The following is a 13,056-nucleotide window of genomic DNA, read 5'->3' as shown; positions in this document are numbered from 1 at the left end:
TGGGTAATAGCTTTCCTGACAGAATCATGCCATACTGGGCTGTGTACGACTGAGTTAACTTATTCAAGCTTTTCTTCTTCAGCAGAACCGTTTTAACTCCCTTCAGGTCGAAAGACCTATCAAATGAAGACTGATACTGGCAGCCCGTTTGGTCAGTATTAATAACCAGGTCAACATCGAAACGGGGTATTAGGGATCTCATCTGCGTCCTGAACGTCTCTGCACTTTGCAGAGTTTCCTCAAGTGTTGGTGCGTCTCTTGCGCTGATGAATTTTGTTATCTTCCTTTGCCGTATGTTAAATTTTGATTTAAACTTTGCTGCCCAAGAAATACTGGCAGTTAAACGAAAATTTTCAGATTGAAGTGGCGATGCTGCTACGATGGCCCACTGCATTAAAGTTCTCGTCGTCACTGGCTCGTAATTGTCCCTAGCCTCCTAAAACCTCTCATGTGTCCATGCATTGATGGCAGCGAACTTGTCGTGCCTCGTTCCACCTTTTCTTATGTCTTCCTCCCATTTTCTTATATCACCCTTCCGTTTGAGACGGGATGCCCCCTTCTTCTGCAGAGTTGTTAAACTGCATGATGGATACAGCTTTGCGAGGGCCACCACTTTCTTCTCATATTCAAGAGAAATATTTTGGACTGGAGAGGCTTCCTCTCCCTCGGTATCAAAGGAATCCGAGTCTTCTCCGTCTTCAGTCCCGGACTCCACTTCAGAAACACTCGAATACAATTCATTGTCATCACCAATGTCCCGAACTACCAGTTCATCCTCTTCAACCAATTGATACTCTTCCAGAATCTCCATTATTCTGCGAAATATTTCATTTCCAATAGCGTCTGATCTATCGGAATGTTGAACGCGTGGTTCGCAGGTAATATAACTTTATCGATGAGCAGCTCCCAGAATAGTGCCACGCACACGTTAACTCATCCGTAGGAATATCCAAGGATAGAGTCTCCTTGTTCAAAAGAAGTGTATACCCCTATCGTATCAAAGCGATTAAACAAAAGGAAAATATCACTTGACACACTGTATCTTATGTACATTCACTCCAAGGCCGCTCTCTGCCTAACGATATACTATTTATCTCTCATCACCATAGCATCAAATCAGCAAAAAGAAATCAAAACAAAAACAAACATGGTCACAGACAAATAAAACACAACAAATATACTCAAAAACAGAAAACAAACCAAACACATACAAAAATGATTCCGGTCATTAATACACATACATCACCCCTTTCCGCTCATGCCCGTCGACCGCGAAAAAGGGAACAAATTTCCAACACTTTCACCAAATATTCGATTCTTCTATTAAAAGTTAATCAAGTACCCACATAACATTGTATATTTCCGGGAAAATTATTGAACATACATGGTTGATTTGAAGCTCGCTGGCACGAGACAATTTTTCGTAATTGTAAATGACGTGTGTTTTCCTTAAAAATTATGGAGAGTCGTTGCGGTTGTGGAAAAAACGCCTTTTCTGCTTGTTCGTGGTGCCGCAAATCACTTTGCTTTGCATGGCTTGAGTACATCCTGAAAATTGCAAATAAAGGATTAACTGGAGTGGTGAGGCAGTGTACTGGCCTTCCACATCCAAATCTTGGTAAAGAATTAAGGCGCATTGCTAAATTCAATCCCTGCGTGTAATGTGGATTATTCTAGTTGTGCAGTACACCGTCCGTCGGATGGGACGTTAAGCCGTGGTCCCCTTGGCGCCTTTCGTTTAGAGCAGGCTAATTCCGACGCCGAATTTCTATCCACCCTTCATCCTCAGTTCCTAATCCCAAGCTGATCCATTCCTGATTTAAATATTTAAAAAAACTCTTTTAAAAATGTATTCCATAGTAGTAACGAAGATAAGAAAACGAACTTTAAAAATTTAAACGGTAAAATTCTGAACAATTAACACAAAAAAAGGTCCTTGAGTGAGCATCGAATTCGCTACTTCTCCTCCACAGTCGGATACCGTATCCACTGGGCTGTCGCCCACTCGGTAAACATAGGTGTTCAAAACAGGTCATATTGCGTACTTTCATTTTTTACGATTTTTAATTGCTTTTTTCTCGGAATTTTACGAGAAGTGCGTCGTCTCGCTTTGGCATATTACATTTCTACCCATAAACTACCGAATCGCAAAATTTTGAGCTCGATCAGTGACGCGAAGGTCTTGTATTCCCCTTGTGAGTTATGAGTCTTTAAAAATAAATCGTCATCGGCTGCTGGAAAACACGACGTCATCGGAGCGTGACGTCACGGTACGGTATCTACTGAAAACAGTAAGGGTGCCTTCATAGCTCGGCGTTGCGTACTTGGGGGCGGAGCTAACTCATTGCAGCAAGTTGGAGCCCTTCACAGCTCTGCGTTGCGAAAACAAATGAAAGGCAAAAAGCGTCGGCTCCTAAAAAATCAGCCTGTGAGCATATCATCTTATGATTTCGAACTAAACGCACAATACATACGTTGTTTTCTGCATGTTAACACAGTTTCATTTCTTAAAATATTCTTCTTAACTATAAATAGCAGTTGAAGTTAATATGGCGACCATAAAGTCGATAATAATGCATGTAGTGATGGCCCTTGCCTATGTATTATAATGACCTTTAAATTTTATTTCCTAACTCGGAATATTCGAAAGATAGCTAATTACATGCACTCAATGAACATGAGTAACGTGGAATGTTATCAGGAATATTTATTTATGATATCTATTGTTCAAAAAGATTGTCCTAGTCATGTTATCTAAATAGCTCTGAGTAGATCATGAGGGCACAATTATTGGATATAAAGTGGAATTTTAACGACCTTATTTCTGCATGTTTACCCAATTTCATTTCTTAAAATGTTCTTCTTAACTATAAATAGCATTTGAAGTTAATATGGCGACCATAAAGTCGATAGTAATGCATGTAGTGATGGCCCTTGCCTATATGTATTATTATGACCTTTGAATTTTACTTCCTAACTCGGACTATTCGAAAAATAGCTAATTACATACTTTCAATGAACATGAGTAACGTGGAATGTTATCAGGAATATTTATTTATGATATCTATTGTTCAAACAGATTGTCCTAGTCATGTTATCTAAATAGCTCTAACTGAGTAGATCATGAGGGCACAATTATTGGATATAAAATTGAATTTTAACTACCTCAGCTTCCAAAAAGCACCTCTCACGCTGTATTTAGCTTTTGATACCATTTACGGGTATGAGTTACGCTAATCTATGCTGCTCAGTGATTGTAATCTAATTTAGGGTTAACATTTGTCTTATGTTTAGGAAAGATACGAAATATCTACGCTGAACACTTCAAAATAATAGTAAATAATGAAATAAATAGCATTTGCCTCTCCCATTAGAGCTAATCTTGCATATTTGTATACCCAGTAACAAACACCAATTCGAAATCGTCGGCGTACTGCCGCCTTGACGCAGAGAAAATCTGACAGGTTCAGCTTTTCTGCGACGACGGAGCGAGCTGGAGACGTGACGTCATCAATTCTCAAAGACGGGCTCTGATTGGCTTGCTAGCCGCGGCGTCAACGCAACGCCGAACTGTGAAGGCCCACTAAGGAAGTGGATAGAAAATCGGTCTATGCTGAGAATTAAACGCAAATTTGGCGAAAATAATTGCAATTTTTATTCGACAACTTGCATTCAAGGCTTTACCGCTCTACTCTCTTGGCGAACCCGTGTACCGTCCTATGACGTCAAAGGCGTTTCAGGTTACGTGACTTCAAGCGATGTTCGAGCACTTTCAATTAGCATTTAATGACGTTAGTGGAGTACTAGGTTAGTCTTGGCTTATACATTTGAGCTCGTGAGACAATTGTCTATTCAGTGAGACTTACTACTATGATGAACAAATTTCATGCATGTTCCCCATTATACGTGTGACACGAAGTTTCTTCTTTCATTATCCATTACTAATGGAAAGGTTTCACACAGCTAAGGCTGAAGTCATCAGTTAATACTAACACGTTTTGGGAACCACCACATCGTCACTGATTGGTGTATGCAGTGGCCTGGAAAGACAGACGTCTGTGGTTCGATCCCTTCTTGAGGGGAATTGTTTTCCACTGCGTTTTAAGGTCAATTACAACGCCGCGAACGCGGTGTACTTGGCAAAATATGGCATTGCATATACTTGTCATTTGCGTTGGACAACATTTGGATGTAAATTTTAGAAAACTGAGATTCATTGCAGGTGGCGATCTGGTTTTGTCGACAGAAGCCATTTAAGTGATTCAACAGGAGCTTTGTAGTAGATAAAAAGGGGAGCTCTACGGCCTCAAGGTCAACTGGGGAAAGAAATGCTCCAATGGCCGTAACAGGGGGCTCGTCTTACGTCCTTACGCCCAACCACAATTCCCCCCCTCTCCTCTTCCACCATCAACTCCACAACCATTCACCCTCCCTCTCTAGCTATATATTTCAGCGGTGTCTATTGTTTTTTTATCACTCAACTTTGTTGAAGTGAAGCCTAAAACCTCAGTTGAGTTGAGATGGAAATCTTGAATTCCGAAACCGGTATTACCCCTGTTACGGCCATTTGAGTGTTTCATTCCCCAATTGCTTAGTAGTGTTTGCATCTTCAGCTGGCGAAGAATCGAGCGTCTCTCATTAAAAATAATGCTATGCTTATCTAAAAATTTCCAGTGTATTTGACGAAGAGAAATAATTTAGGTACTTTGTAAGAATAAAAAACTTTATCCGTGAATAGTGATTGGGCTTGTTCACCGAGTTCTTGTTTTTGCCGATGGTCGCAGGTTTTGAAAGTCCCGCATTTTTACAATTTTCGATTCATCGCTTACTTCTCGAAACATTCACGGGGAATTATGGATTTTTCTAACCCTTTCGCAGGTAAGTTGATGTCGTCACCGACTCCCGACGAAGGAGCAACCGTATCTGTTCTACTTCTTGGTATTTTGTATGCAAGCCCAGCGTTTTTTGTTTTTTGTCTTGTGAGTGGTTCCTTCATTCGATAAAATTTCACCGTGAGCGAGTGAATGGGCTATATCTCTAATTAAGTAAGTATGTAATCGACTCGTGAGAAGTCGGTGAATACCCGGAAGAATTGAGTATAATTTATCGTTACCACGCAGCAGACACCTTTTCGTAAATTCATGTTTTGTACTTCGAATGGAAATCTCATTTTGATTGTATTAAAAGCTCTCTCAGAGGGAAAAGTATTTTGATTGCAGTACAGTCTCTATATGGTCATTAAGCAAGGGTGTTTAAAATATCTGGAGGGGGGACCACTGGTTTCGAGCGTGGAGCGAAGTATGGCCGAAATGGGGGTGCTTGGGTAGGATAAGCCACGCCTACTTTGACCAAAACATTGACAACCACATAATGCTTAATATTTGGTGAAATTTTGGGTCATAACTTGTCAAAACAGGTAAAATAAACTATGTCACGCGCAATGTAAACGTTTTTTTCTTTCTTCGTCGATAGACTTCGTGAAATTATTTCTCAAACAACTTTTCCCAAGGAAAATTTATTATCAACCACCACGGTTACGTTTTACAACCGGCTCAGTTGAAAATGAAATTTTAAGAGTGTAAGATAATCATTTCCCTGCGCTTTTACTGGTAACCAATTTTTTTATAGCCTACCGGAATGTAATAAGTACGCCACGCGCCCGGTCGTGTAAAAATATTCGGGATAGGGAAGGAAGGGATGGGACGAGGAATCCCGCACTGCAAAAGCGGGCGGGTCCTACCGTCAGCGAATCAAGGAAACCATTTCTGTGCCAGCGATTTTAAAGGATAATTCTATGAGGAAGACCTTAATCGCTAGAATCGTACTATGAACAGTCAGAGTACATTATAAGAATACACGTGGCCGTTCTAAACCAGAATGATATCCTTTGAATCCTGAATGAAAAAAAAGTGTTGAAATCCTTTGATTTCGAAGATTGGAGTACTTTATACGCCAGCGCACCAGATGGAGGGTTAACAGTTGCTAATGATTTAATTGGTTGATGTTTTACTATTAGCTGTCTGTCACTGTATCATCGAAACTCTTCAAAGGTGGAACTTGTGGTATGCAATCATTGGAGAAACTGTGACGTAGGAACCAGGTGACCCCTTGCTCACTTTTCTTGGGGTGAATGCGTCAAACTTCAAACGGCCTCTCCCTGCAAACATCCGCGTTCTCCCCAGACCACACAAACGGGCAGTTTCGTCCACCCTCCCCCACACCCATACATCCTACCCCCCCAATTACGGCCCTCATTTCCACCCCCCCTCAACCCCTTTCACCCCAAATGGATGGCCCGAAAAATATTTGACCCCAGGCTCCCGCCCTGGCCCACCTCCAATCACTCTTTCCTCGTCAAAACCAAACGCGTCATCTTCCCCCCTCAATATTTTAATCATTGTCTCACTTTGGAGTCCCTCTACTGAGGTTGACGAGTGTTTTATTCCCCTCAATTTATACTTCGAAATAACCGTCTCCTGCCCAATTCTTTGACATGAATTCTCTCGCCTGCAAAGATCCGTTATCGCTTTGGAAACTACTACGTTGAATGTATGATTTAACTCTTTCCCGGCGAATAACTATTGAAAAATCTTCTCGGGACACCGCGCGGGTAAGATTATATGAGAGCGCTGACGTTTCGGGTTCCGACTCGCTACCCATTCTCGCAGCTACTGCAATCCGGAAACTTCGGCGCTCTCATATAATCTTACTCGCGCGGTATCCCTAGAAGATTTTTCAAATATTATGTTGAAGTTACTCATAGTATTTTTATTTCTAAAAATTGATTTATAAAAGATGAATTTGACTCTTGCGTCCGTAAATATTTGTTCCTAGCCGCTCGGTTGTGTGTGATGATATTCAATTCATTCAAAGCTAGTGAAAATCAAGGTTGATTTGAGGTTAAGAGCCGTCTTTTCTGTGGTGACCAGCGCGCTTACAAATGGTGCATGGATAAAAATGGGTTACATTATTAATCAAGGCATCATAAGCCACATGAGTTAGAATGTTATGCAATCAGTGTAGGATGGGAATAATTCTGAGAAAATTTTCCTCGTAACATTCTAACTTCCTCAATAATTCCGGCATAGGAATTTAACTCGGTCATAATGAACTATCAAAGTAAGAGCAATTCTACTTCATAGGATGAAAATGTATGAGCAGAACTACTCATACGTTTTCATCCCTTTCCGTTCTTTTCCCATCCGTTAGATGGCTCGCACACATTTTGAAATATCGTGAACATCCGCGGATGCGTCATCCTACACTTTTATCATTTGACCTCTGTCCTCTTTCTACCCAAACTTTAAGACCCAGTGCGAAAGATCCACAGAGAAAAAATCATTCGCCTTGACCGGGATGATTTTTTCTCTGTGGATCTTTCGCACGATTGTGCATTGCGGGTGACTCCCGTATAAGTTATCACCGTGGCTAGTCCCGGTATACTTTAAACTTTAAGACCCAGGTTAATACTAGTTTTGCTTCCTCTAAAAAATACTATAAAAATATTGGACAGTTAATAAATATTTTGAACAAGGATAGTAAGTGAAACGAAACGGAAATGTCTCGTTTCGAACGAATATACGAGACCTAAGTTTAGTCTCGTTCACGCACGGAATTAAAATCACCAAGGGGTTTAGTTTCGACCCGGGACGAAACTTTACTCTCAGCACGAAACTGAATTAATCGAAGCTCCGCTGCTCATATTGAATTTTCTATCCGTTCCCATTTCCATCCGTTCGGCAAAGGATCTCTCTCAATTTATCGCTTCTGTCGGACCTGGAGACCGAAGACCAAATGGGTGTGGGGCTGAAACCTTCTTCCCCAAAATCAGAAGATACTGATAGAATCTGATCTCTCAAAAAAAATGTATCCACCTCTCCCGAAATGCCTTAAAGAGAATCCCGAACAGTTTTTCTGACTCAGGTCCTACATAAACACATGTCTTTCACTCATTCCTTGTAGAAATTTCTTAGGTTATTTCAACACTGAAATTTTTATGTCTATGAATGCAGTTTTTTATGCCTGCTTAACGCACGAGAAAATGAAGAGTAAAATTTAAACTGACCTGGGTCAACATTAGCGAGGTATCCGGAAAATTTAAAGACGAAAGCATTAGGTTTTAAACGTGTAATTTGCGAACTCTTTGCAAAAAATAACGGGTGAAGTGGGTTTGACTTCTCCTGTGAACGCGTGTCTCCTGCCTGGGAATATGCCGAGTTACTTAGGGGTGCATTTTTTAAGCGTTTGCGTCTCATTCCCCACTTATCCGCCCTTCACCCCTCTCTTCCCCTCCTCCCCCGCCCCTCACATCGCAACCCCTCACCTCCTTTCTCTCCCATCATCACCACTATTTCTCTCGCCGTTCGGCTGTTCACTCGACCGGCTCCGGCCGTGCGTTAACACTCGCTCCCCCCCCTTCCCCAACCCTCTGAAGTGGGACTCACACGTGTCTCCCGATTCCCCGCCGAGGGAGATGCATTCGCGATGACGAGCGACCCTCCGCCGCCGTAATACCTGAAGCCACTCGCCGGCCGGCCGTTGGACGCGCCCGCATGATAACCGATTCCTCTGCCGCTGCCGCATTATTTTTGACTTATCCTCTCGAGTCACTGACTCTGCTACGTAGAGTGTTTTCCCCGCCGTCTGACTTCTCCGGAACGTGGTTTTTTTTTAAGATTACCGCACTGTGAGTTTTCGCCGCTTCGCGTATTGTTGTCGGCCAACAGTGACCGTGGCATCTCTATGCAGCACTGCCAGCTCCTTTCTTCTGACCGTCACTCTTATCTATCGCCTCGTACACTAAATATTGCGAGACAACCACTACTCTGTGTTACTGTCTCGTCAAAGTGTCTCCTTCCATACTACGTCACTTTGCACCTAAGCTTCCCATTTTCCCCTAAACTGGAATGAAGAGTGGATCTGGAAAAATAGGACTGATATCGACTTAGTGGGGAGAGTTTATGACAGCTGTCATCTCGAAGTATGTGCGTTAGAATATTTCCCGTGGTGAATGACTCATATTAATATTTGTGTCTTTGGGTGTTGTGCCAACTTCTCTATGTCTCGCAGACAATCGTGTGAGACGGAATTCGGTAGTATTGTGGTTTTCAAAGACATCCTAGTAAGGCAAGGAATGCCATTCAACATTCTTCCTCGCTAATGTTACCGGCGTGTGTTTTAACCTACTGCAGCAAGTCGCGGGCCTTGTAGTGGAGGGCGCTGGGGACTGCAGCCAGGGTCTTTTGAAGCCACGACACTCCAGCTGCGACTGCGAACCTTTATTTTATTTTTTACGAGCCGGTGAAAAAGTTAAGTAGAGCTACAGAAAACTGCGATTTTGGCCTAAAATCGTCGTGATTTGAGCTTTTGTTTAACGACATATACTCCTGTGCTGCGATTAGTGACTTAGCAGGCAAAGTTAGGAATTTATCCCTTAAAGTGACAATGGACGAAATGAACACCAATTGCAGAGATCTGTGCAAGTGATTGAAATGATGAAGCAGTTGATTCACCAAGTGCTGTCACAACCTTATATATCTCGTCTCGTCTTTGAATTTCCAGCCCTCCCTCCGGCCTGAAGCAGTCCTACATTTCGACATACATCATCTCCAAGTGGTTCGGGACATTTTGTATAGTCTGTCAACTCCGTTACTCTGGTAAGTCACATTTATTTTCATTTTGTCGTTTAAGTAATCATGTTATTCCATTTATTCGTCTGTATTTAGTTTCTTGAAGTGCTTTAAAAGTTCTTACTGAGTGTAGATATTTGTAATTTTGTAAGAGATAACCTCGTTCTCTGGATCAACGTTTTTAAACGAATCAGACAGACTGTCGACAAGTTGAATGTGTAGAATTCCATGGCTAATAATAATTGAGGCGGCTGTGGTAACTTTCCTCACTTTTTTAATCTTACACGACCGGTTTCAATGCTTACGCATCATTCTCGAGAGCTGTTTTTAAATGAAACTGGTGAAAGACAAAGAGAGGAGATTGAAAAATAGTATATCAGCAACATTTTTTGTAACAAACTGTTACTAAGGTATTACCTTGGGGGTCGGATGCCAAAAGAATTTTAATTGGTTATTTTTTATTATTTTTTATATTGGTCGTATTATTTACTCAAATATTGGACCGGATTTGGTAAAATAAGTACATCTGGAGCGGGATTTGTACAGTCCGCCTTGTTTAAGTACGTACTCTCAATAATCCATGCATATGGATTTAAATTAACCGTTATAATTTTCCCTGAAACCATGTGCTGACAGTATTTTTATATGACGGGGTGCGAAGCCAAGGGGTACAAGTGATTTATTTCTTGGCGAAGTTTGGTAAAGTTAATTGTTAAAAGAAATGCAGTAAAACTTGGATGCCAAGGGATTCGAGTGAGTGTATATTCTGGGCTGGCATCGAGTAGAAAATCAAATACACTACTAAATATATAGTTCAACTCGTTTGTTTTCTTTGCGTGATATCTGCACATAACTCTGTTTAAAAAAGAAATCATTTGTTCCCCTTGGCTTCTCACCCACTCCTATACTAAGTATTTTTGTTGAAAGTTATTCATCTCACTTGTTGAGAGATGGCCAGAACGATGGTTAGGATCACCAAGCTCTCTTCTCGAATTGTTTGAATGTCCAGTACGCAGTAATTACATAATACTTTAGAGATGAATAATGAATTTGTACAAGAAATATTAACGGATATGTTCACTCGAATTTAATGTAAAATGATGATAGCTGTAACGTAAGTTTCATGGCAGGGGAATACTGAACGGAGAGGGGAAGTTAAAAACCGTGTTCGGGGTGAGATTGTGGGGTAAGCGAGAGACAGAATGGGAACTTGGAAAATGGAAAAAATGAATGGGTCTTACCCCGAATGGAAGAAGAAAGTCAAAGTTGGGAGGGAAGACAGGGGGAAGACAGGTTTCTGCAAAACACTCCACCTTAACTGGTAGAAAACTTAGATTAAATTCGCAAAAAAGTTATCATACCGCTAATTTATCTCATCTGCTAAAATATGAAAAGCAATCAGTGCTTTGAAATGTGAGGGTATTGCGGACCTCCGTCACGGAAATTAAAGCAGTAAGAAGGCTTGCACTTAATTACCGATTTTCTTTTCGCTCTATTGTATGCTCTATATTTGTACAAAAACAATTGTTTTCTTCGTATTATAAATGATTAAGCAAGGTCAAAACTTATCATGACTCATGAAAGTCAATCAGGAACAGTTCAGTTGGCATAGCCTACCCTGTCTAACGCTTGCTGTAGAAGACTCACCAATGTAAATGCAGTACCAAGCATCATTCGTGTGAATCATAAATATTCTAGTACAGTGGCGGAAAAAATTAACGCAAAGCTCGTTGGCGTCTGAGAGCGGCCAGTTCAGGAACTACTTGTCTACCAAAATTTTGCCCTCGTAATGCTCTCATACAACCGGGAGTTTTAAAAGCAATATATCCCTTATACCGGGGAAATAATCATACCCGTCGCATTATCACAAGGCGCAAAAGATCCAGCTACGAATTCTTCGCCATATTCTCCGAAGTATGCTTCGCCCTCGACTCACCTACAATGGAATCCACTCTCGTCGGGACATAGTGGACACAGCCGACATATTGGGCATTGAGACTGCCCTAACACCCAATCGTTCGGGTGGTGTAGTGGGTAAAGGCTTCATGCTTCGAATCAGGGGTTCCACGGATCAAGTCCCAGTGACGGATGACTTGATGCTGCTCACAAACACACTGTAAATATTTTTCTGATCTTAAAACTTCGCAATATCTATAAATAGGTCCATAGGACGTTGCATGGCTATTGAATTCTTACGCGCTTATTTATTTGTTGAAATTCAACCACCATATTGCATAACCATTTGGGCAGTTGACTGTCGAGTGAATTTTGACTACCATTTCCGCGTCGTCCAGCACCGCTTCAAGGCTCCTAACCATTTGCTGCATGTGCAATGTGTCACGGCTTGCTACTCCTCCCTCATTTCAAGGGAAAATTCCTCGGAAGTTCTGCAGAGCTGAGCGAAGGAAGAACATCAAGCCGCCCAAACTCAATAGTTCTCAATCGGGTAATTTTTGGCGTCTGCGCATGTATTTCATCAGAAACACCCAATCCAATTCAGTCGTCTTTTTAATTATACCTTCGCTTACGACTTACCCCACCATATGCTGCTTCCCACCCACACTCTGCCTTTTATTCCTGTTCAATATCACGGCTTCCACATTTACCTCACTGCCAGCGAAATAAACCCCATTCCCCTTTCTTCCAGAAAAATCTAAATTTACATCGCAGATTATTTTCTTATCTTCCGTTTGTGTAGGTCAATGCCTGCGATGAGAATCTATAGGGCATTTTAAGCATCCGCTGTAAGGACGGTAGAAAAAGCAATTGCGTTATGTGTGTGCTTGAGCGATTTATCGTGATGAAACGATTTAACTCTCTTTCTTTTGCTGGAACATGTAGACGTATATTCGTGGCTTATTGAACGGCACAGATAAGGTCGCCTTGTCCGAGAAATAGCCTCCCATTGAGCCAATCCTCTTACGCTTTCAATCTGTCTTAGACCTCCAAGAACTCCGCGATATGATCTAATGAAGTCGTTGCCTTTGTTCTCGGGTGAAGCTTGAGGTACAAATGGCGTAATTAAGTGGCGATGGAATTAATTGTGGGTAATTACGTTTCGTTTTCACGCACATTTGGTCGTTCGTAGCGGTTATGGGTGATTTTTTTACTCTTCGTAGGTGTATCATAGATTTTTATCGAAGACAAGAAGTGATATATTTATGGCTGCTCATCTTATTTTCCTCATTCTAAGCGTTGCAAAGGGGACCTACGTGTGGTACATTTCTTGTGGGAAATGCAGAAAACATAATAATTTTCTCCCTATTTTCCCCGGAATAATTTTTCGTTTCCGTCCAGTCCTACAAGGTTTTCACCGTTAAAATATTAATACAATAACCAGCAGGGAATGCTTGTGAATTTTAATCTTAGGAGATTTTTTTTTCTTAATTTGTTGAGTTAAAATCCACGGGATTTTTGTTGCATTAGA

The 13,056-nt window shown here is 41.3% G+C and overlaps 1 long non-coding RNA gene across 1 annotated transcript in view; it reads left to right on the top strand.

Moving 5' to 3' along the window:
- The first annotated feature begins 8,601 nt into the window (after window positions 1-8,601).
- Window positions 8,602-13,056, top strand: part of LOC124153313 — a 55,732-nt gene continuing 51,277 nt past the window's right edge. The window contains exon 1 of the long non-coding RNA XR_006863614.1: window positions 8,602-9,656. This is a non-coding gene — a long non-coding RNA (uncharacterized LOC124153313). The remainder of the gene's footprint in view (window positions 9,657-13,056) is intronic.

The sequence above is a fragment of the Ischnura elegans genome, chromosome 2 (assembly GCF_921293095.1).
Source record: "Ischnura elegans chromosome 2, ioIscEleg1.1, whole genome shotgun sequence".
Classification (NCBI taxonomy): Eukaryota; Metazoa; Arthropoda; class Insecta; order Odonata; family Coenagrionidae; genus Ischnura; species Ischnura elegans.
The sequence above is the reverse complement of the archived record's forward strand: the minus strand, read 5'-3'. Positions and strand labels throughout refer to the sequence as shown.